At 45.8% G+C, this 26,053-nt stretch overlaps 1 long non-coding RNA gene across 1 annotated transcript in view; it reads right to left on the reverse strand.

The window, feature by feature from the left end:
- Positions 1-3,225: 3,225 nt before the first annotated feature.
- The window catches only part of LOC138453273 (uncharacterized), a 169,232-nt gene continuing 146,404 nt past the window's right edge, over positions 3,226-26,053 (reverse strand). Inside the window, exon 3 of the long non-coding RNA XR_011260388.1 lies at positions 3,226-3,408. This is a non-coding gene — a long non-coding RNA (uncharacterized lncRNA). The remainder of the gene's footprint in view (positions 3,409-26,053) is intronic.

Genomic DNA, 26,053 nt, shown 5'->3' on the forward strand with positions numbered 1-26,053 from the left:
TAACGTTCCGCTATCTATTGGAGATTACGATCTGTCAGTACCACTTTTGTATTATAGTGCCTCACCAGTAAACATACTGGGGAGGGACATAATGAACAGATTAAATATGACGATCTCCTTTACAGAGAATGGCATAATTTGCTCTACTCCAGGGATTAACATGCTTGCAGCACGACAGATTTTGCAAGCATACTGTGGACAGATAGCGATCAGGGCGGAGCCGGTAGACGGCGAGCTATTCCAGTACGGAACAGACATGGCATTTGCATGGATGCCAGGGATAGGAGGGAAAATATGGAGGAGACCAGCAGCCTATCTATTCCGACCAGAAACACCAGCTAATGAACTGGAAGGGAAGGTCATTGCAGTGGACATTGAGAGCATTATTGCAACAGCTGATTATGTTGCTGTGCACGCCCAAGATAAAGAAGGGAGAGCATGGAGGGCGGTGATAGCACTAGCAGAAGGATGTAGGCTGACCCAGGTGTCAGATGAAGAGTTGTTTTCAGAAGAAAAGGAGGAAAATGAAATGGTGTTCATGATGAGTGTAGAAATGTGGCTAACAGTGGCTCACAAACAAGTGGCACAGAAAATTGCAATGGCACTTGAGGCACCCGCTGGCACACCAGTCCCATTTTTTAAAGAAGATATGTCAAAGGTGCCAAAATCATTATGGACTATTAGCCCTTATGATGTAGGATGCATTAAAAGCATAGGGGGTGTAAAGATAAAATTAAAAAAGGGTGCCATACTACCAAGAGTGAAACAATACCCATTGTCAAGAGAGGCAGATGAGGGCATATACGAAACCATAACAGCCCTTATAAACAATGGCATATTGGTCCCCTCAGAATCCCCATGCAACACAGCTGTGTACCCGGTGCGCAAGGCTAAAGGAGGGTCTTGGCGGTTCATACAGGACCTCAGACCGTTGAACAACATAGTAGAAGCAGAGTATCCAGTAACAGCAAACCCGGCCACAATTTTGTGTGGCATTCCAGCAGAAGCATCACGGTTTACAGTGATTGACCTTAAAAATGCTTTTTTCTCAATACCATTACACCCAGACTCACAAGACTTGACAAGCTTCACTTACCGAAATAGGAAGTGGAAACATACCAGATTACCACAGGGATATTGTGAATCACCTTCAATTTTCAATAGGGTAATACAGATGGATTTGGGTAACGTTGAGTTGGAAAGCACAGTGTTACAGTATGTGGATGACATAATAATTTGCAGTACAAATGAAGATAAATGTAGAGAGGACTCATTAAAAATGTTGACGATATTGGCTGAAAAGGGGTACAAGGTAGACATGGAAAAGATACAATACTGTCAGGAACAGGTATATATGTAAATACACAAATACGTAAATAAATATGTACATATTGTCACAGATGGCACAAGAATAATTCCCAGTCTCTGAGGTGGTTGAAGGGTTTTTATTGAAGACTAGTGGAAAAGCCTGTGTACATGGGCTAATGTGCATAAAGAAATACATTTTCAGAGCGTAAATATATTATGTGATGTATTTTAACATAATTTATGTTAATAGAAAATAACGTTTTTTGTAAAGGATCTTGCTCCTTTTACATAGAGTAGTAACCTCAAACAAAATCTCACAGAATCCATTGAAAGTTCAACATAGTACATACAGCCTATTGTTGTATGTGCACCTCATTGTCTTAGATTCAAATGACGGGTTTTGGACTCATTTATAATGCTGAGGGATGTGAGAGTAATACAATTCATTTGCAGCATGATTCGAAGTAGACATGAGATCATAAAATAAAATAAATTGAAATCAAAGTTTAAAAAGCATGTGAAGAAAATTATTTATATATTAATACATAACAAGAAATATTACAAGGAATAATTATATAATACATGAGTACATAAAAAAGTAATTTATTTTGTTAGAGAAATAATGCTTAATCAAATTAATTTCTGTTTGTGTTTTTTAAAATGTATATATTTTCTTAGTGTATGCAACTTGAAGTATGCTGTTAAAATTGGATCACTGTCTTGGGCCTTTTCTGCAGCTAATTGTATGTTATCATTGTTGAAATGTAAAAGAAATGTGCCTCGAAGATGAACTTGAAGTCTTATTGTTGTATGCGTAAGGCAGCAGCTCCCTCTAGCGGTGATTACAGGCGAAGCCGGCAGGACAGCTTTAGACAAACATACATCTGGCATTTCATTATACAGTATGATTCTGATTTTGTGGGGCCTAAGCCATCCCTTTCTCTCTCATCTAGTGTAAAATCTCCACTCTAACTCAGGTGTTCCTGACCCCAGGTTAGTATATACAGAAAGGTGACCCCCCAACTGTCTATTTCTATCTTAAGCTGGAGATGATGACATTCCGGCAAGCCTTCCTAACTCTTCCTAGACTATCCAATGATTAATCTTCTAATGGGGAATGGTGAGTGCCATGCAAATATGCTGGTTGATTCAGGCTCCTTTCAAATGTGCTCACTTTTATTATTCCCTTTTCTACTCTTACTATTCCTCCACGCCATATAGCACCTCCTGCCAACCGTCAGTCCCTTCGATGTTCTCACTCCTCCTGGGTCTCACCTCCACCCTTTGATGTCACCTCTCGTTCCTCACACTACTAATCCCTCCTTCACTCTACTACTCCCTCCTCCTCACTACTACTTTCTCCTCCATCCTAATTACACAACCGTGCGCCTTTCACCCAGTACTCATTCACTTCACAGTCACTCCTTACAATATCTTGTCTATACACTCGCCACAAAGAAACACACACTCGCACTGCAATACTACTTCCTGCTCCAAAATTTACCTCCACAATCGCTGCTACTTCCTTCCTCCTGCTGGTCTCTGGGTCATCTCCACCACCACCTATGACCTTACCTAAAAAAACACACTTCCTGCTTACTCTTCCCGATTTATATTCCTCGTCCCTGTCCAGGATTGAATTTCTTTCCTTGGCCAATCTGGCCCTGTCTTCCCTGCCCAGGGCACATGTGTGAAGTGGAAAGACATAAATAGAGGGCTAAGACCTGCCAACTTCTTTCGTAGGGCTGTGGAAGGCCAGGGTGCAGGTTCATGTTCCAGGACATGGCTCCATGGGGTGTCTGGGTAAGTATATCGGGGGGATTTGTTTGTCTCTGTTCCTGGTCCCCGATGGTCTAGGGGGCCCTTGGGTTGTTGTACAGGCTGGCCTGTTCAGTTTGGCAGCTCTGTGAGGTCTTCTATGCTGCCACTCTCTTCATCAGGTAGAACCAGCGTCTCAGTGGTGCTTTGGTGGCAGCATTTCTGCTTGTTTTCCCTTCAATGGTTCTCTCGCTCTCTGAATCTTAATAGAGGTCATGTGGAGGTGGGGATCTCTCCTCCTGCTGCATATTTTCTTTTTCTTCTGATTCTGATGTCAGAATTCTGAAATTAACAGAACGACACTGTCAAGCATCTGGCAAAGGAGGCAAGGCTCGAGATAACAGGTCTACATGGAACATGCTGGCACAAGGAGGGCAGAAATGTGGGCCTTTTCAACTGCCACCGTCCACCTCAGGGGTAGGACTGCTCTGGATTTCTCCCTGGTAGGACTCTCTCCCCAGTCTGAGAGGGTTTTCCATCCCCTCTTGGAGAGGCCTGCTTACTAGACATGTCACAATATAATAATAAAATACATAAATATATACTTTATATATGAGGTCGTTTGCTGCAGCCAGCCACACCCAATGGCTCTTTAAGTCTCTTTAGAGTCTGCCACTGTACCCTGGTTGTTGGTCTTTCAGTTGGGGGTGGAAGTGGCACCTGCCTTTCCCTGCTGCCTCTGTGGGGCTGGCCAAAGCACAGGGGCTCTCAATGTTATAGTAGTGCCCCTTGCCCATGTGGGGCTCTGCCACAGTAGGCCCAAGTGATGTTTAAGCACAGCAGCACCCCATGCCTTGCACCTTGGGAGCGCTGTATTCACCTTTTCAGTTTGCTCCCCGCAGTGGACCATTGGGTGCAGCCTGCCCGCTCAATCATCTCCACTGGGTGGCAGTGGCACGTGGGCCCACCCTGGTCTTTCCAGCACGTCTGGTCAGCACCATGCAGATGCACACCGCTGTCTTTGCACCTCGCCGCCCTGCTCCCTATCCTCTCATGGGCCGGCACCTCCTCAGCCTTCACCTGCACCACCACAAAGATGTGTCCCTGGACCTATTCACTTAGCCAGCCCGATGGCTTGATCTCAGGAGGACCAGCAATGTTCCAGTCTTCTGGGACCACCCTAGTTGGCCCTCGTGCAGCTGAGAAGCCCCAAGGCTGTATTCACCTGTTCCCGGCCACCCCATTCTCGCTACCTGGTTGGCCCTGCTCTACCCCAGGCAGCAATCCATTTGAGTATGGACCCAGGGCAGGGCATGGTGCACCACAGGCCATTCTGCTGTTCATGAGCTTCACATCACAAGGTGCCCCAGGTGGGATCTTCTGGGTCCACTCCCTCGGGCTTTATGGGTGCCCAGGATGCACTGGGCACTCACCCTGCGGTCCCCAGATCCTCCCAGGCTGCTCCTGGCATATGTAACCTGGCTTGCAAAGTCAATTTCGCTCTGGGGGCCCGCTCAATTCCTCGGCGCTCCAGGGAACTCCACTGCCTCACTGTTTCTTTGTATCTGGCCGAAATTCCTCTAAGAGTGTTTTCTGTGTGTTGCACTTCCCTTCCCTGCCTCGTCCATTCTTTCGGCAGAGGAGGGCTGCCTATTGTTTTTCTCTCTAGCAAAGTCCCCTCCAGCCCCACTGTGATCCTGGATAGCACAGCCCATGGTGACCAGGTAAGTCACAGCGAAGCACAACAAATTAGCAATAAAATAAAGTATTTTGTCACGGGGGCGTCTGTTTACTTACCTCCCTTTCCCTCGGGGGAGGGGGAGAGGGGGTGAGGGGTGAGCAATGCAACCCTCTGAGCCACGTCAGAATTGGGTCAGGGGCTACAATAGTGTCCAATGGAGCTGCTAGGACACCATCACTACTACAATTACTACATAAGTTAGTAGGTAGAAAATATTAACCATGCAGAAAGGCAATTTTATGACATATGCAGCTTACGTTCAACATAATACGATACAAAAAAAGGCCCAGCGCAGACAAGGACTTTATTTCTGCACTATTTGTAATGTTGTTACTACTATCTGAGAGTAGGCAGTACATCATATCTGAGGAACACTTAGGCATACAATGGAGTAATTCCAGTGGCACTTTATCTTTTGGCACTGCTAGGCAACTGTTACCAAGGACGCTTCTGCACACTTCAGTTAACTACATGTTAAGTTCTTTCATTAAGATGACATTAGAATCCTTTAGGGCATAGGACAGGAACCCACATTGTGAACCCACAATTGTGCATTGTAAAGAATATGTATTCAGTAACACTGGCCAAAACTACTAGCCACGTGGTGAAGTAGCTTATTGAACTGGCCCACATGGGTCAACAAAGTGGCACACTGTGACCCAAAAAAACAGGCCAACACTAGCATGTTGTGTTTTTGGTTCGGGCATTAGCCAATTGCCCTATAGGCCGGCCTGAGCCTGCTGTGCCCTGTACTGCGGCATGCGTTCTAGCCCCTGTGGCATTAACCACGAAATGACAGTTATGGGTGCCTCCCCGTACCAGTACGTCATTCACTTTCTTGCAGCCTATCTTCCGGCCACAGACTACCATGTTCACAGCTTTTTTTGTTTTCCAAACAGTACACTAAATTGTCCTAGTACCGTCTTCTTCCATGTAACAGCCCTGGATGCTCCATAACAACGTCCACAGTGCTCCTGGACACCAATCAAACCAAATCTACTTTCCATGGCCTCTGAGCTCATCGCCATTGTTATGAAGGATGCTTCTGGTCGCTTCAGGTGAATTCACGCAAAGTTACTTCATTGAGGTTACAGTTCATTAAGGGCAGAAACCCACTGGCTCCCACCACCCAGGCTACATATTTCCAAATGCCTGTGGTGGAACAGTAAACAGAAACCATGGAAACTTTAACAGCCTTTATATCCATCTCCTGTCACAGGATGTTTGATTGTCACTTTTCTGCTGGGGCACAGTTTATTAGTCTTTGGCAATCCATTGCTTTCACCAAGCACACAAAGTTTGACTTCGGAGTAGTAAATGCCATTCAATCCAGATCACACGCCACAGCGCCACCCAGTAGTCATGAATGGAACTTCACGGCAGTTCAGTGCGACAAGAGCAAAGTATCATATACTTCAGAGGAAGAATAATGTTGGCTACAGTAACAGATTTTGAAGTATTGGGATTACTTCTTGAGCTCTTCCTTAAAACTTCATATGAAACATGCAGACAATGGCCAATAGATGTGATAATTGTCAATTTACAGACGGGCCACAATCTATTTAATCAATGAGATCCACAACCATCAACTTGCCTCTACTCCTTTAATCTCCAAAATTGAGGACTTCCCGTCCTCGCACGTCATTTCCCATTCAAAGTTCCCTCTCTAGCCCCGCCTCTAACATAACGAGGCTAATGTGAAACGTGACAACAATGCCCTTGTAATAAAACCATTTTATGAATGGCCCTCATTACAAGTTGTTCTGAGTTTTTGTCTGTACACGTGACCATTTTTGCAGAATGTGTGTCCGTAACTTTGATGTTTTCTATAATTTCTTTAGAGACTGTCCAAAATTTGCATCAGTGACAGGTGGTCACTCTTAGGTAGATTTAATTATTTTATAAAGGTTCAAACCTGCTGGGGATTAGGATTGTCTCAATCGGTTAGTATTGTGACAACGAAGGTATTGTATAAGGGCTTAAAGGCATCCGATGAATTAGAAGGGTTTATTGAGTTAGAAAAAGCAACAGCAGTACACGCCGCTCTCCACCCTTTAATAACGGACCCTCACAGAATCTCTCTTCCTGGAGGCTTCGCATTAAGGAAGACGGTGATGGTTGCCAAATTCTGCAAAATCTAATGTGCTGGTAGTTTGTATAAGGGAATGGTATGGCAGATAGTGGTGTGCGGTTCGTTGGATAGGATACACTACACAGCCCTTCATCTGGAGGATGCATGTCTTTCTTTGTCTAGGTTGTTCATGCAACCCCTCCTCTGGTCACGCCCTAAACCTTGATGGCATTACTACTGGGTGGTATCTTCCTAATACCCTGGCTGCAATAGATACAGATTTTCTCACGTTGCGTATTGAGGCAAGCTGTTAAAGTAAGTGTCACGTTGGCGCTGCGTACCTGAACTTCTTGGTGATCGATGGTGATCGATGCCGAGCGGTAGCCAGTCTGTCAATGATTGCTGAAGCGAGGAAATGGTAACGCAGGGAACCAGCCCAACACCGACCTGGTGGAATAATAGGTCAGGGTTGGAGCGGCTCCCAACGTCACAAGGCAGCTTCTTCCCTGATTAGCCTGATGACAGGACAGTGCTAGCGCTAGCAGGGAAGGCCAATAGATGACCAGTAGATAGCTGTGCAGTGCGCAAAACTCAGAAGGTAGGGTGCTGGTGACAAGGACCAACCAACTCCAGAGAAGACAGAGAAACAGGCAGGGGGCAATGTGGCCCAAGGAACAGACAGAGACCAGAACCAGGAACACAAGGGCCAAGGAACAGAGCGCAAGGGTGTACCAGCGGTCAGTAAACAGAACGCATTGAGACTCGGTTTGCTGTGGTGGATGGGGTCCTAATAAGGAACTGGGACTCAAGCGAGGCTTGCAACATAAGCCACGTTGTTCCAGGGCTAGGCAGACTGTGCGTGCACGGAAGGCAGGATCGGTCGCCCACACATGCGCAGACCCGTAAACATGGATACCCCCAGGGAGCCGGTGGTTGCGAGCAAACGCGGTCACCACAAGCACCATCAGGAGTAAACTCTCGTCGACCCCGCCTCCTCACCCAGGTAAGCGACGGTGGCGTGACACAAACTACCTGGCCATAGTTCCACACCTTACTGTCAGAGGTTGTGATTGAGGAGGGCCCAATCTTAAAGGATAGTTCCGGGACTTTTTTTTTATTGTCCCTACGATTCGGCCATGTGTTTTTAAGCATAAATCGGTAGATCGTAGAAAACTTTCCTATGGACCTTACCCGACTTTTCGTCCATTAACGCACTCGAAATCAGCCGCCATTTCGTGATAATCCTATCATTTCCCCCCCATCGACCTGGCTCACCTGCGTTTGCGGCACTAAATCATATCCCCCGCCCCTGTAACAGACTTTATCAAAACATTCATATTCCCCGCCTCTATCCGTGACGTGACTGTGCTGCGTAGGCAAACGCGCCCAGGCGTCTTCTACGCGACTCCACACAGAACCCGGAAACCAACACAGATCAGCTCACAACACAGCGCGCCACAATTCGGAATATGAAACTGTACTTTTAAATCAAACCGCAAGATTGTAAATTTGGTAAAGTACATTTATTTGACATCAAATGTTTAGAGAATATTCAGCGATTTGCATTTTTCTTTGCTCTCGATCCAAAATAGTTCATCTTGAGGCAAGCGATGTTCGTGTGCAGTACACAGGGTGTTGGTTTACGATAAAATAAGCTTTTCGGTCGCACTGATAATCACATGGCTGTTCCAACAACGAGGCACTAGGCCACCACAACGGTATGTATGTTGCATCTAGCCATTAGTACCGCGTAAGGGCATACTTGTACTTGGCGATCGTCCCATAAAATGGTCAGGGTGGTAACGTTGTTCACGCGGAGAAGCAACTGGCGGTTGTAAAAGCCATCCGCCGGTGTCTGGTACTCGTGACACATACAATAATGAAGGATGTACCTGTTTTAAAAACATAAAAAATGAAATTAGTCTCACCATCAGATCTTTATTAAAATTATTAATTTTATATATTAGGTCGGGAAATTATTTCATAGCTAGGACAGCGCAACTGGGTAATATATGTCATTTCCAGTAACCCACCCCCTCTCCTCCGCCTTTTTCAGAGCCGCCTGAGCGCCAGTGGACCACTTCGTCACTGATATGATATAATATGTCATTTGCAACGCGCCTATACACAAGTGTTTCAAGGCGTGGCAAAGCAGGGAGGAGGGGAACAAGGAGAAGACAGACAACGATCCTACTAGGCCAGGTGTCATTCAGATCGCGCAAGTGCAGGGGTAGGTCGGAATGTAAAAGTGCAAGGGGAAGGGGAGGGGGGAAGTGGAGTACAAGGTAAGTAGCATAAAATAATAAATACATAGGGCCAGCTGGTGGCGAGTGCAAGGTAAGTGCAGAACAAGTGCTGGGAAGGGGGGGCTGTAGGATACTGAGACAGTCCCCCAGTGCAGGGGTTGACAGGGAGGCAGTGCAGGTGGAGAGTGGAAGGGCCCAGGACCGAGGTCGCAGACAGTGGACCAGTTGTAGCAGGGGAGAGGGAGAGAGAAAGCAGAACCAAAGAGGAAGGTTTTGAGGTGCTTCCGTAAAAGGAGATGGTTCTCCTCAAGATAGTGCGCGGTACAAAACAATATGCCACATAGAACGAAAAAGTACAACTTAACCCGTCTTTAAAGCTACTGTATAGTAATTAAATTGCGGTATAAACTCATCTAAAGAGTTACTTACATTATATTTGCATTTTCCATTGTGTCTGTGCGTAGGGCAGCCCCGAAATACCACTCCTTCTATGCCGACGTTATTTCTTCTAATGAACGAACATTAAATGGCTTTCGTTTCTGAAATTATATTCATTATCGTTTACGTTATTGCACCACACCCCCAAAAAGAAGTCTTTCGGGATGGTCCCGGCCTGTCAAGGTCAACTAACAATAGAACCTTATACTGAGTCGTGGGCCATTCCGGCACCCGAGCAAAAAATCAAAGCAGCTGACCTTCACTTTGAACGAGCACACATTCCTAGTTAGTTACATTCAGTGTAAGGCCATCTCACAGGACTTGAAATTTACACTCCATCTTTGCATTTTGTCTGCGTGCATTTGCAGCCCCAGAGAACCATAAATACGGAGACATTCTATATTTTTTGAAAAATGATTTATATTACTGTTTGGTTTAATTTAATGCGCAAATGAACAAGGTTGGATAGACACATTGCATGTACACTGAGCAATCACTTTTATTTACACAATACATAGCTACACATATTCAATGGGCCTGCGACATGAGAAGACTCCAGAGCAAAGTCACAGGTGACACCCGGGTGGTTCGCACAACTGCACGGTGAAGGGAGGGGCAACGGTGGAGAGACACATTGCATGTACACTGACCAATCACTTTTATTTACACATTACATAGATACACATATTCAATGGGCCTGCAACATGAGGAGACTCGAGAGAACAGACAATCAAATTACAATCATTTAAACCGTGATGTGTATTTCTCAATGAGCTCTGCTTTAGGTGGACATGGAACAGAGGCAATGTTGGGTGGCAATGCAGTTGTCCCCTGCACAGGTTCGTTCACAACTCCATGTATGTGCCTATCTAGGACATCAACAATAAGTCTCTCAATAAACTCATATTGCATATCCTGAAACACTGGTTTGATCACCCATTGTTTACTTCTTTTAGTGAAGGCCTTATTGTAGGGAAGCGTCCCTAAAGTTCCGGTCGTCCTACTTTGTTGACGGCCAACATTATGGTTATGTGCCAAGACCGCTAGAAGAGTCTGATTTATCATGCCCTCCATGCCAAAATGCATTTTGGCCTGTACTTTAGGCACATATTGTGGAACACCTCCAAATCTCCTGTGTGGCAGAATTCCGTGAGTCCCCTCAAATCTCTTGTTATAGTTTTATCAAATACAATCTTTTCAATGGCTTTGTGAGTGGGTGATGAAGGAATCAACCACTTCTTCTTCCGTGCCTCCTCTGTGGACAAATGGCCATGTTCACAATTGTGGAAATGTTGGTTTGTGGTTCAGCGGTGAACGTTGCTACAGTGTAGCATTACTGACCGCCATTTTTCCAGTAGAATTTCCAACGACCCTCCACATGTTTTTGAGCTCCACCAAAGATGGTTGCTGATTGACTTGGACCACTGTGAAATACCTTGCATATCTTTTTTTTTTTACCTGCAGCCGACATTTTTTTAATGATTGTTTTTGCAAGATGCCATACGTCAAATTGGTGATTTATATTTTTGTACTCTTCTCTCATTGTCTTGGCAATTGAAACGTGTCTGTCCGTGGCTATCAGGTCGATCACCATTCCCCGCGATTGTAGTTCTTGCAATGATGTTACAAAGCCAACTTTCTCCATGGCCACTGAGCATGTACTTTGTGACACCTGCACGACCACCGAACTCACAATTTTCTTACTTTCCATGTCCTGAAAGTGGTAGGTGCAGTACTTGGCTGAAAATCCTGGGCTGTCGCACTGTCCATCACCGGCTAGCCTGAACCGTTTGCCCGCGAATGTACTATCAATAGACATTTTTTCCATTCTCCAAGCTTCGCTAATGGCTGGAAATAGATAATCGATTTGGTATTTGTAGAACTGAGTTTTCGCAATGAAATGGATTCCCACAAACTGAAAGAAATACTCTAACTTTTTAAAACTTGAACCACTAAAAAGTGCGGCCGCTGCACAAAGTAGATTGCCTGCTGGCAGTTGCCCCAGCATGGGTTGTGCAGACCATGAGAAAGGGTGATATTTTGTACAGGTGGCATGTATTTTAAGGTTAGTGCCTCGAATTGCACGAGTCACATTAATCAATGGCTCCCCACATACTTCCCCACCAACCGAACGCCCACATTTCATCCTAATAATAATATCAATCAAACAACTATCGAATACAATGAATTTGGCCTCTTTCCTTATACTGTCACTCTGCATCCCAGCTGGTTCGGCCTGTAACGTTGAGGACATGTCACTCACATGAAAGGTAGAATCTCTGATATCGTCTTCCGCTATGTTCAGTGATATTGATGGTGTTTCATTGTCGTCCACTTCATTCTCTTCCATTGCAACATCTGTTCCTTCTCCGGCGATGGGTGAATAAAACAATTTCTTCAACTTTCTCGCGGTCTTAGTTTTTGCGGGTGTGGATTCTGTGAATTGATCTCCGACTGCATCCGAACTACCAGGAGGACATTCACTATCAATGGCTGGTGGTGGTATAGCTCCGTTGTCAATCACTTCATATTCTTCCCATTGGCACGATGCATCTCCAGTCTCAAGTCCCTGCCAAAAGGTTTGACAAGCAACATCTCTTGTTCGCTTCACTGTCTGTGTAGATCTAGTTTGTACACCCACTCGCAACTAGAGGACAGATTGGAAAAGAAATGTTCAGTTTAAACACAACTTACAGTATTGAACTATTAACAGTGAAAAAAACATAATATAGTGACCAGGACACTAACCTTCTTTTGCTTTCTTTGAAACTTTCTTGCCTCGAACTTCAACATCAGGACGCTGTTGCTCCGACTCGTGTGTGCATGTCTCCACTTCCTCTTGCGCTGCAACGACTATATTTTCATGATAAGCACATCCATCACGCACTGACGCTCCATCGACTCCCTGAAACATAGAACTTTCATTAGTATGTATAATAATGTTGAAAACACAAAATGTACTTGGGGACCAATACCCACGTACATCTCAATAGCAAAACACGAATGAACGCATTGTGTAGAACATTCAAACGACAATTATTCACGCATTGTTGATCTAGTTAGATGGAACTGTCAAGTTCCATACCTCGGGCTCCGCATAGACTTCCATTGATGATATTATTGAAGATGACGCTTCAGCAACTCCCTGAAACACAGTAATTGCATTAGTATGGTTTTCTATTTTGTTAAAAAGAACATAAACTTTGTGCAGGCGTCAACGGCTCATCTAAATAGACCTGCACAAATGATCAGTTGTCTAAAATAAGTAATGGATATCTAAATATGATTCGATTTGCTCGATCGTTGGAAGTGTCACCACCCAGAGATCTGCATCAACTACTAGGGGTGATGTTCTTGTAGAACATTGCGCCGACCCGTAACTGCATGCTCCCCCTTCTTCTTGGACTAATGCTCCATCGACTCCCTGAAACATAGGACTTTCATTAGTAATGAACACAATATTGAAAAAAGAAGACACATAGGAGGGCGACGACAGAAGGACATATCAATGGCTAAAAACGAAAGAAACATTGTGTGTAACAATCACGCTACAAGAATGCAAGATCTGATGATCTCCATCGATGGAACTGTCCGGAAACGTACCTCGAGCATCTGAGTGACATCAACGGTTGTCGTCAATGCGTTGGACACCTCAGCATCTCCCTGAAAGACAGTACTTTCATTATTTTGGATAACAATAATTATAACTGAAAACAAAGACTAGAGGACGAGTAGTAGGGTGTACCATTAGGTAAAATAAATACACGATAAATTAAAACTATTCATTTACATGCCTAAAACAAGTCAGTGGCAGAATAGCTAAGTAAGATTACCCGATAGGCGCTTGAAGTGGCTGATGACTGCAATAACGACACGGATGGAGAATCTTCCGCCTTCATATTGAGTGGATACATAAATGGGGAAATTATTGTTAGCTAATGCTACACACTACCGCAAGGCCGAGAGCTAAATCCGTAAACTTGACTCACCAGTGGAGGGATGTGGACAAATAGAGTGGGAATAGCGGTTGAGAGCAATTTTCGCTTCGCTCGCGGTGTGTTCTTCTTTATTAGCAATGATGTGGAGTACATGTCTGAGCTAAAGTGCCTGCTGCAGATGCGGTATCGATCACCCCTCTTGTCCGCAAAGACTTCTAGGACTCTACTTTCAAGCTCAGACGGTGGATATCCACAATACCGGACCCATTCTCTTATCTGATCTATTGTCTTAGGGAAAACATGCATTATAGTACCTTCAGATTTTTTATGGGTCTTCGAAGGGCAACCGCCAATGGAACAGGCAGGCATTGTGGAAAGTTCTGAAAAGTAAAGATCAACAATTCTCTATGAATACCAATGTGTTAAAAAATTAAATGACACATAAAAGGTTCAATGCAAGGTTCTTTTGGTTCTTGGAACTATACACGTTATTCACATGCGGATAAGTATTTGAATAACTTTAAAAAAATAGAAAAATAATTTGACTAAACTCAGAACATGTGACTAGTTCCTTGCATGTACTGTCTTGAACGAAAAGAAAACATGGATGCAATTTGATGACTACTAGCAAACAGATATAAATTAAAAAATTGGACGCAAAATGATTATGGTACATGGCCTTACCTTGACGAACAAACAGTTAGATGCAGGGATCAGAGTAGTTTCTTGTCGTAGAACAGGGAGCAGTTCACAGGTTGCAAACTGACGAGTTTGCTCGAAGTGGTCACGGAAGTTCACAGAGACGAAGAGCAGATAACCAGCACCTTCACGGGTTGACTAGCAAAGCGCAAAGAAGTTCTCATTAGAAATATGAAGTGGGTTATAAAGAATTCGAAACAGGGGTGTGTTTGTGAATGAATGACGTGAATATGTCGTGGCATTATGCGGTTTGCAGGGGGGCGTCCAGCGTGAGGGGGGATGCTTGGCAGGAGACACGGGGTCTGGAGGTAGACATGGGAACAACAACCCATGCTCTATAGACCACTTTGAAGTGTACATGGTCTTTGGCACCTCTTGGCCTTTATCGCTCCCTGACAGCTCCACTTGCCAGCGCAAGTACCCCGGTGCGAACTGCCTTTGATAGGGCGGGGGGGTGGATTGGGGCGGTGGTCGTGCAGACAAGACACAGGAAGACTCGTGAATGGAGACACACTTATGGGGATTGCAGGGGGGCGTCCAGCGTGAGGGGGGATGCTTGGCAGGAGACACGGGGTCTGGAGGTAGACATGGGAACAACGACCTATGCTCTATAGACCACTTTGAAGTGTACATGGTCTTTGGCACCTCTTGGCCTTTATCGCTCCCTGACAGCTCCACTTGCCAGCGCAAGTACCCCGGTGCGAACTGCCTTTGATAGGGCGGGGGGGTGGATTGGGGCGGTGGTCGTGCAGACAAGACACAGGAAGACTCGTGAATGGAGACACACTTATGTGGATTGCAGGGGGGCGTCCAGTGTGAGGGGGGATGCTTGGCAGGAGACAAGGGGTCTGGAGGTAGACATGGGAACAACAACCCATGCTCTATAGACCACTTTGAAGTGTACATGGTCTTTGGCACCTCTTGGCCTTTATCGCTCCCTGACAGCTCCACTTGCCAGCGCAAGTACCCCGGTGCAAACTGTCTTTGATAGGGCGGGGGGGGTGGATTGGGGCGGTGGTCGTGCAGACAAGACTCGTTTGCCACAGGGCCTCACCAAGGAGAGGCCATCTAACTGCATGTAAGAGGCAGGCTGCAGGATCTAGTACATGGAAGGCAGGGGGGGTGAGTTTATAAATACCTCACCCTCCCAGGAGAATATATGGGTGCAGTTCACCCTGGAGACCCTGGATGCCTAGGCAGTTAGTCAGCAGCAGGCTGGCCTGTGGTGGCAAGGCGGCACGGGCCAGAGGGGGTCATCTCTGTACCCGGTGCCCAAAAGGATGATTTATTATGATCAACCATATTGATTATTTACCTATAACCATGTTTTGTATCAATAAAATCCAACGGCCTTTTATTGCCAACGCTTGAACAAAGTGGTGTGGTAAGTATTTTTGGGGGAGGAGGCAAGGCCGGGAGGCTTGATGCCAACCCGCAAAATAACATATGTATGTCTGCTGCATATGGGTTCAACGGTTATGTGGATTGAAGGTGGGCGGCCAGAGTGAGGGAGGATGCTGGCCGGAGACATGTGGTGTGACAAGACAAGGCACAGGAAGACTATTCAATGGAGACACACTAGATTCATTTAAAAAATCAAAACAACCATTGTTAAAATATATGTTGGGTTTTATTTTAGATCTTAATTTCAATTGAACATAAATAATAAACATTACACATTGTAAAGTTCCGGTTGCAGCACATCCAGGGAAAATCCGCGGTATTGTCCACTGTCGCTGGGGAAATGTTGTCTAATGGCCAGGCAGGTATTACTCTCCGAACGCGGTGTCCGAGCCTCCCGTGAAGCCACCAAGTGAAGCAACGATAGGCCACCAGCCTGTACCACCTGTGAAAAAGAAAGATGCAAACTGTATTAAAATGACAAAACTTTCTTATCAATGTCGATTCAGGTAAAAAATGTCATTCTGCTTTGAAAAAAATGCTATCTAGAAAATGCACAATATGGAACCAATTTACATGCGTTCGAATGATATGTAGATGTAATTTTATATGTGGGAGACGACCATGAAATAGTAGTGGCATCACTGACATCACAACCAGAGTATACTTACTCGTTACTCGGATTACGCGGACGAACAGTGCCGCGAAGTTCGTGCATAAGCACCATCATCATCCTCAACACGGTCCATGAGAGGCAGGCTTCCCTGAACTCTGGCAGCTCGGTGATGCATTGCGGACTTGGCTCGCCTTCCGAAATGTAGGCCAAGCACCCGGAATTTTCACGGCCGCAGCAGTTCTCCTCCTCAGTTGGCATTAGCTCGCACCGATTGCACGTGCACCAGGTGGAGACGCCGTCCATGCGACATGGTCCAGGCTCTTCATCCGTTGACTCGTCCTCCCAACTGCCGTCCGAATCCCCATCGTTTTCGCGTGCTTGCCTTTCCAGTAGTTCTTCCTCGGTGTACTCGGGCTCGTACATATACGGCATTATTGTAGCCATTGTGTGGTAAAGAAAGTAAAATAATTTACAGAGATGGTACAGGTGTTCACAAGGCCTAGAAGCGGCGAAGGTAGCTGACCAGAGCACAGAAACGAGTCACAGAATACTCAAAGTAACACAGAGAGAGCAATGGAATCGAAAATCTGCTGCTGTGTGTTGTGAAACGGTGTGTTTATACTTATTGAGGAAAGAGGCGTCCTGCCATTTCCATGGCGACACTTCATTAGCTGAGGCGCAGCGATTGTTGACACGAAACGTGCTTTGGCGTTGGGAAATGGGCGGTACGCGTCTGCTGATGTCAGGCTCAGGGGCGGGGGATTTGATTTAGTGCCGCAAACGCAGGTGAGCCAGGTCGATGGGGGGAAATGATAGGATTATCACAAAATGGTGGCTGATTTCGAGTGCGTTAATGGACGAAAAGTCGGGTAAGGTCCATAGGAAAGTTTTCTACGATCTACCGATTTATGCTTAAAAACACATGGCCGAACCGTAGGAACAATAAAAAAAAGTCCCGGAACTATCCTTTAATTACCTTGAACAGTTTACTATATCTAGAAAGGGTCTTGGGAACTGAGTTTAGCACTTTAATTCACACTAAGCCTCCTACCCAAATTCCGTGTGGGCCCAGTGTGTGTCTTTGAATGTATGCTTACTCCTGTGCTGGGTATCCACAATTTTTCGGCCACACTACGTGTGGTGGCAAATCTCCCTCCTTGCTTAACCAAGGAGGGCACCACATGTTCTTCAGGCTCCTTGTCTCTCATTAGGATAAAAGAAGACTCCCCTCTGGTGGGATGCCTGCAGACCCTCTAAGCCATGAGCATATCCCCGATTCCTTACCTCACAGGGTAGCGGTAGCTGAAGAGTGTTTTTGACTGCTCGAATAAAGCGCTAAACCAGGCCACTCTGTCTCCTGCGGAAAGACCATGAAGGCGTGCGGCTGATGCCTGTATGTATTGTACATACTGCGGAAGAACAGCCCATTTCCTTAAAGAATGTCCTCTGAGACCTCAGAGGCCTGAAAAACACTGGGTTTCCTCAGGGCTCACACGTAGATGGGGGAACATGGATGAGTCTTATTCAGGACTCCACATCTGTAGGCATGGCATGCGGTACCACTGTTCATGTATCTATGGTGGCCATGTTGTTGGTGTTGCCTGCACTGAAACATGAGGTTACTGTATAAATGGACTCTGGAGCCATAGGTAACTAAATAGACATAACCTTGGTCAAAACACTTGACATTCCAGTTACAGATAAATCAGAACCCAAACCTGTTAGAGGTGTTGATGGTACCATGTTTTCCTCAGGTACAGTACGTCAGCAAACTATTTCTCCTCTTATGACTTTAAATCAAGACCATGAAGAAACCATAGTTTATGACATAATTGCAGCACCGCAATTCAGCATCACACTTGGAATGCTTTGGATGGAGAAACACAATCCTCAAATAGACCTGATAGCCAGAATAGTCTTGTTTACATCTCCCTTCTGTGTTAAGACATGTTTACGTTCAGAAGCCAAGAGTTCTTTTGTATCACCATGTCATGCTTTAGTGTTCTTTCATCTCATCGGTGCTACCACTCAAATAGTGCCTTATTTACCACCTGAATATCTAATGTTTGAAGATGTTTTTGACAAGAAGCAAGGCAAACATCTTCCACTACTTCACCCCTATGATTGCCCCATTGATCTTATCACAGACGCGATGATACCTGGAAGACAAGTGCTTTCGCTTACTCAAACGGAAGACATGGTTCTTAAGGAATACTTGGACAACGCCCTCAAAATGGGTTTTAATTGACACTCACAATCACCGGCCTTTGTTTTTTGTAGCCAAGCGGGAAGGGGATTTAAGACCATACATCGATTACAGAAAGGTAAATGAGAGCACAGTAAAAAACAGATACATGATACCTCGAATATTGGTCCTCTTAGACCAATTACGGGAAGCCGTTTGGTTCAAAAAATTAGCCCTCCGAGGAGCATATAACTTGGTGCGCATACTACAGGGAGACAAGTGGAAGACCGCCTTTTGTACTTGTTATGGTCTTTATGAGTATATAGATATGCCCTTTGGCCTATGCAATGCCCCGGCAACCTTTCAACACTTCATGGACGATATCTTCTATGACATCTGTAAGGATGCAGAAGGAGCAGACTGCCACACAGGTGGCATGCTTGTTGGCATAAACCTTTATTTAATCAAATTGAAGAGGAAACTTATTTTGCCCTAACTCTAAGAAGGGTTACCGTCCTCAACTAAGGAACTAAGGATTCTGTCAGAATGTCTAAGTAAATGACAAGAGTCCACTGTTTTGTGTCAAAATGCCTACTCCTGTCCCTCACACTTGTAACTAAACTAAAGAAGTAGTGATCTTCTTGGTCCAGAAGAATGGTTCCCTTCTTCTGGACAACGGACCATTGTTCCATTTGGCAGGTGGGAACTTCACCTGCGAGAATGACTCCCTTCTCCAGGCCTCAGTTTCTTTCCAAGATACAAAACAAAGTTCCAGCCTGTGATGCTGTAAAGTTCTCAGTTCAAACACAAAAAGTAAAGTTCCAAGTCATACATTATTCCTTGTTGCCCATAGTTGTCTTCACTGTTGGGTTCCCGGAGAATGCTTCCCTTCTCCAGGTATATTGTTCATAGTATCTTCACAGGGCCAGGGGAATGACACCCTTCCCCAGGCCCTTCTTGGCTTTGCTTCATGATATATAACACGAGGGGGTATAGCTTCCTTCCCCTGGTCTTTCTTGGCTTGCAGTTTCACTGTAGTAGGCAGAATGTCTTCCCTTCTCCTGGTCCTTCTTAGGTTCTTAGGTTCTTTTACCACAGTTCACGAACCCTGTGTGAATTATTCCCTTCCAAGGCCCTACTCAGGCTCTTTATCAAACTTCTCGGAGGCTGGAGGAATGACTCTTCCCCAGCTCCATCTCAGACTCTTTATCAAAATTCATGAAGGTTGGGGGAATGACTCCCTTCCCAGGCCCTTCTCGGGCTCTTTGAGGCAGATCGCAAAAACAGGGCGAATGACTCCCTTCCCTGGTTTACCAATAACATGTCTCCCTTCTCTTGGTACTGTATTCTTAGAGTTCTACTCCACCAGGGGGCAATGTTTCTCTTCCCCTGGTCTTTCTTTCACCTCGTTGTACTGGCCTGTAGATGCGGGACCCAGACCCATAGAATTCTGCTGCTTTCCTTTGGCAGACCTAGTTAACTTTCTTGCCAGGTACTGCACTGCAGAAGAGAATTCACGATGCTCTTCTCAACCTGGTGCAGGTCCCAGACAATACTTCTTTCTCTAATTGCTCTGCCTGGCCTGGCTAACCCCTCTGCCAGGTACTGTGCCGAAGAATTGGATTTCTGATGCTCTTCTCAATTGGGTGCAGGTCCCAGACCTGTGTTTTTCTCTCTGACTGCCTCAGACCTCTGCCAGGTACTAGAATTGGCCATTTGTGGTTAAGACAGATGCCTCTTCATATTCTCTAGGTGCTATCCTTTCACAAATGTGTCCTAGCACAGGAAGAGACCATCCCGTCACCTTTCACTCCTGAAAGTTCAATCAAAATGATTTAAATTACACTGTATGAGAAACCAAAGGGTGTCTCACCCGCTAGACCCCAGGGATCTCTCTCTCAGGTGGCCAGGGCACAGCCATCACCTTTGGATCCAGACCCTGGGGGTGGTCCAGTGCGGGAGGATCAGCTGGGTGAGGGGTCTTCGGGGAGTGGGGGTGAGACAGCTGACGGTGAAGTGGGAGAATGGGAGAATAAGCTCCCCCCAATCTCATCCAGACAATGGCCTAGAGGATCACGACCCAGACACCCCCCAGGAGACGAGTTCATCTACTTACCAGATGACAAAATACCCTGGTTCAGAAACTTACACATAAGAGGAGTATGCCCACCAGCACACCCAGCACCAGCCTGCCCGGCTCAAGCCGACGCCTGCAACATGGATGAGCTCGACTAGAACAACAGCCACAAGTATCCACATCGTTAGAGATGCCATAACGACATAGCCAACTGCCAAGAACACACGTGCCAACATGCACACTGGTCACTCACACACCAACCTACACGAAGAACATACACAGTGCTATGACGTAGGTGACTGACACACCCACTGGCGTGCATTGTTGTTATTTTTCACATAGGCCTTTTTACAGCACCGCAGAAACGCAAGACGCCTGAAGAGCTTGTGTATATATTTGCTGACGCTTCTCCCGCCACCCACCCCTATGACAACACCATCATGTATATCTAATGCTGCTTGTGACACCCTGTCAACCCGCGACCTCCATACCATGGATTATGTACCGCCACCCATGAACTAGGCCCGAGTAAGCCGCAAGCAAGAGTCTCTAGGCAGGAGCCTAGCAATGAAAATCCTCCCAGAACAAGAGTACAAGTGCTGACCATGCAGAACAAGTCCCCAGCGAGAGCTCACAGCCAAGGCCACAATGTTGCGACCCGCATGCCACAAGCCCAGCGTCAAGGTTATACCTGTAAAATGCCAAGCCCACAGAAACGAAATACAAATCTAATGCTCATAATTCTGCTCTAGCTACGGTCTCTCCACACGTGACCAAGCCGAACTGACAAAGTGCCAAGCTCACGAGACAGAAAGTCGCCAGGGTCCCACGTCTGGGACACAGGTTGCAACAACAAAGTGGCAAGATGGACACCTACAGCGATGGGAAAGACCCGCTCACAAGCCATGATCAGACCTGTCCGTTGCCTGCACAAACAAATAGTTGCACATTGTTTGTTACTAATGACAGGTACACCGTGAGCTGGGAACGATGATGGTCCCAGGCTTGGGGACTCGCAGGAGAACCAATCAGAATCCAGGGGGGCTTATTACTGACGCCATTACCCTTAACCAATCACCAAGGGTCCCCCTGTAACAATTCTAAAGTAACAACTGCAAGGGACAACCCAAGTGTACCACCTGACCCATTCTCATCCACTAATATTTCTTTCCATATGTTACCTATACCTACCCTACCACTCGGGGAACCAATCCAGAGTGGGGATAGGTTTTTTGTGCTAACTTTCCCAGGTGACGCGAGTAGCGCGTCATACTGCCGTAAAAAGGGCCTGCGAGCCCCACTAAGAGTGAGAGTCTCATCGGACACGTATGATCCGAGACCCATTCCTGCTGTTGTTATAGAAGAGAAAAGAAAATGGGCGAACCCTCTTTTTTAGGGGGCCTGACTCGAGAGGGTTGAGAAGTATACAGATACGTGGGGGTAGAGTCAAAGGCTTCCCAAGCCAATAGCGTGACAGGAGGTCGCTAAAGCCTTGCAAAAGGAGCTAGATAACTGCTAACTCAGAACAAAGAATCACCGTGGATGAATAAAACATTATAAATTTATTAAACAGGAAGACATTTTTGTGCCATAATCTGGCATATATGCATACATTAAATCTGCATTGTGAAGGATTAGTATACAGTGGTGACAGTCTATTTTATGTGTTGTTTTATATCACAACACATTGACGTTGTCGACACTTAAGTTTGTGTTTCTGGTTCGGTTGATAGCTGACAAGGGCAGAAGCTGATAGAGATGAAAAAGCGCTGCACTGAAAATACCGAACTGTCTTCAGGACTTGGAGGTCGAGTTCAGACCGGATGAATGAGTGAGATGTCGTCCTATGGTAAAAGAGGCTGTGTTAAAAACGGTGAGAATAGAGTATCCACTAATGGTGAGAAGGGCAAGGCAAACGGACCTACCGTGTGGACGTTGATAGGCGCCATGGCTGTTTGAGTGAATAGCGGCTGCTGGAGTTAGCGGCCGGGGGGGGACGATCTGCAAATGTCAGAGGCCCCAGTCTAAGTAAAAGAAGGTCAAAAAATTGATACGAAATAATCATAAGGCAGTGGCTACAACAAGGACTAACTCGTGCTGCTATGTCCAGTGAGCGGCCGTGACTCAGAGTTTGTAGATGAGGAGTGCTCGAGTCAACAAGTGAGTGGGAGTTGCAGTACTGATAATTAGTGGGGAGTCCGTGACTGCGTGGTGCTGGGATATGCAGGTGGTGTACAGAGGTACCTAGCCTAAGTACAGAGGACAAAACCACGAGTGAAACGTTGGGATATGGTTGTGACCAGAGAAGGTGGTACCAGCAGCGCGGGGAATTACGGATCTTACCTGTACGTGAGACAGGAAAAAGAGCTGTGTCACTGCTGTCGGTTGCGCTGGACTGACTGCGCATGTCAGGAGTTTAAAACGAGGCCGTAGTGCCTGCAGGGACTGCGCATGCGTCTGGGGATAGTGTAAGGGGTGGGAGCAGTCGCACTGAATGCAAATCCACCTTCTCTGGTCACAACCATATCCCAACGTTTCACTCGTGGTTTTGTCCTCTGTACTTAGGCTAGGTACCTCTGTACACCACCTGCATATCCCAGCACCACGCAGTCACGGACTCCCCACTAATTATCAGTACTGCAACTCCCACTCACTTGTTGACTCGAGCACTCCTCATCTACAAACTCTGAGTCACGGCCGCTCACTGGACATAGCAGCACGAGTTAGTCCTTGTTGTAGCCACTGCCTTATGATTATTTCGTATCAATTTTTTGACCTTCTTTTACTTAGACTGGGGCCTCTGACATTTGCAGATCGTCCCCCCCCGGCCGCTAACTCCAGCAGCCGCTATTCACTCAAACAGCCATGGCGCCTATCAACGTCCACACGGTAGGTCCGTTTGCCTTGCCCTTCTCACCATTAGTGGATACTCTATTCTCACCGTTTTTAACACAGCCTCTTTTACCATAGGACGACATCTCACTCATTCATCCGGTCTGAACTCGACCTCCAAGTCCTGAAGACAGTTCGGTATTTTCAGTGCAGCGCTTTTTCATCTCTATCAGCTTCTGCCCTTGTCAGCTATCAACCGAACCAGAAACACAAACTTAAGTGTCGACAACGTCAATGTGTTGTGATATAAAACAACACATAAAATAGACTGTCACCACTGTATACTAATCCTTCACAATGCAGATTTAATGTATGCATATATGCCAGATTATGGCACAAAAATGTCTTCCTGTTTAATAAATTTATAATGTTTTATTCATCCACGGTGATTCTTTGTTCTGAGTTAGCAGTTATCTAGCTCCTTTTGCAAGGCTTTAGCGACCTGCTGTTGTTATAGTAAACAGCAGAACCACCTTGCTTCTTGTTGTGTCTCATACCCCTTTTGGGTACACGGGAGGAGTTGGGGCCTCCCCAGCCCGGAGGCCTGTGGCCGGCTCTGCCGGCCCCGGGAGAATCACCCCGACAACGGTGAGACGTGGTATTCCCCCCCCCTTTTTTGTTCATCTACCCCATCCTATTTTGTAGGATTTTCCAAAGTCCCAACTCTCCCCTCCTTTTTTACACAAACACTGGGCCCAGGAAGATGGTGACTGAGAGTAACCAGACTAGCTCTCTCACATCGTACTTGACATGTCCCGTTCATCGTGTCAGGCGCAAAACCAGGCCCTTTACACTAAGTGCATACACCTGATACCAGTTAGCTCTCCTCACATGAATAAAAGGCAACACCTAAAGACGCACCTGAGCAAGGTGCAACACGAGTACAAGCAGAACTTCCGGGACAAAGGCACACCTACTGGAGCAGAGCAATGGCCCAAGGGACGAGAGCAGTGGGCCAAAAAACCCAATTTTGCCTACAGGAGGTTGTTGCCTCCAACAGGCCACGAAAGACAAGTAGAGAAGGCCAGATCCCACAAGTGAAGATTGCATTGTGTTTCAAGGACGCCAGCGACCCACCCAGTCGGACGGGTGAATATCTATTTGATATTGCATTGTGTTTCTTACAAGTGATTCCAAAGGGAGAAGGACCAGAAAAAGGGAGCCCCTTTTTCTTCCTGAAACAGGGATTACTATATAGAAAGGAAACCTCCACAGTAGGCCCGAGTAAAACACAGTTAGTAATACCCAAAACCCATCACAAGATCGCGCTAGAGATTGCACATCCTCATTTGACAGGGGGACATTTAGGACAATCTAAAACCCAAGCTCACATCAGTGGGAAATTATACTGCCCATGTACCCATGCTGACATAAAGAACTTAATTCAGACATGTGAAATATGCCATAAAACCAGTGCACACATTGCCTTACCTGCCCCACTAAAGTCCTTACCGATAATAGAAGTCCCTTTCTCCCGAATTGGGATGGATATTATTGGACCGTTGGAAACCTGTAAAGTCTAGAGGTTTCCAACGGTCCAATAAACTTGTCTCAAAGTGGCCTGCACCATATCAGGTGCTCGAGAAAACAGGAACCTTTGCCTATAAAATAGCCCAACCTGATAGAAAACAAAAGACCCACCTTTACCATGTAAATCTCCTAAAGGAGTGGAAAGAAAATTCTTCCGCTACCACCTCCTCGATATTGTCTTGTTTGGTACACGAGGAGATAGAGAACTCTGAACTTATTCCCCAAGAAATATCTAAACAAAGAAAAGAAGATTTGAACAACCTCATTATGGCATTCCCTGATGTATTCTGCGAGAACCCAGGGAGAGCACATGGTACTTATCACTATATCAGAACCCCAAAGGGAAAAGTGGTCCATTTGAAACCATATAGACTCCCAGAAGTATGAAAACAAATAGTGGTTGAGGAAGTGAAAAAATGCTGAAGGCAAACATTATCGAGCCCTCTTCAAGTCCATGGTCCTTCCTTATTGTGTTGGTAACTAAAACCGATCATTCTTTGAGGTTTCGCATATACTTCAGGCAGGTTAACGCCATATCTGCCTTTGATGCCTATCCTATGCCACGCATCACTGAGTTAATAATATATAAACTTGGAAAAGCCACATTCCTATCAACCCTCGATTTTACCAAGGGATATTGGCAGGTCTCAGTACATGGACCTGATAAGAAAAAGACAGCTTTCTGAACACCCCTGGGACTATTCCAGTTCGAAGTCCTCCCTTTTGGCCCGCATGAGGCCCCAGCCACTTTCCAACGACTCATGGACAGTATATTACAGCTCTACTCTGATTTCTGTGGGGCGTTTATTGACGACATAGTCATTTATAGTAAAACTTGGGAAGACCATATTTTTGATCTTTCTACTATTATGAGAACCTTCAGAGAGGCCGGCTTAACTGCAAATCCATCCAAATGTAAGCTGGCTCAATCGGCCGTGAAATGACTAGGCTTCTTTGTAGGGAATGGCAGTGTCCAGCCCCAACAAGAAAAAGTGAAAGTCGTCCTAGATTCCCCCACACCCAAGACCAAGAGAGACCTCAGGGCATTCCTAGGATTGATTGGTTATTATCGTAGGTTTATCCTACATTTTTTCAGATAGAACAGTGAGATTAACAGACAAAGTCAGGAATGCCGAACCCCAAAAGCTTAATT

Source organism: Ambystoma mexicanum, chromosome 4p (assembly GCF_040938575.1).
Source record: "Ambystoma mexicanum isolate Mex_15411 chromosome 4p, UKY_AmexF1_1, whole genome shotgun sequence".
NCBI lineage: Eukaryota > Metazoa > Chordata > Amphibia > Caudata > Ambystomatidae > Ambystoma > Ambystoma mexicanum.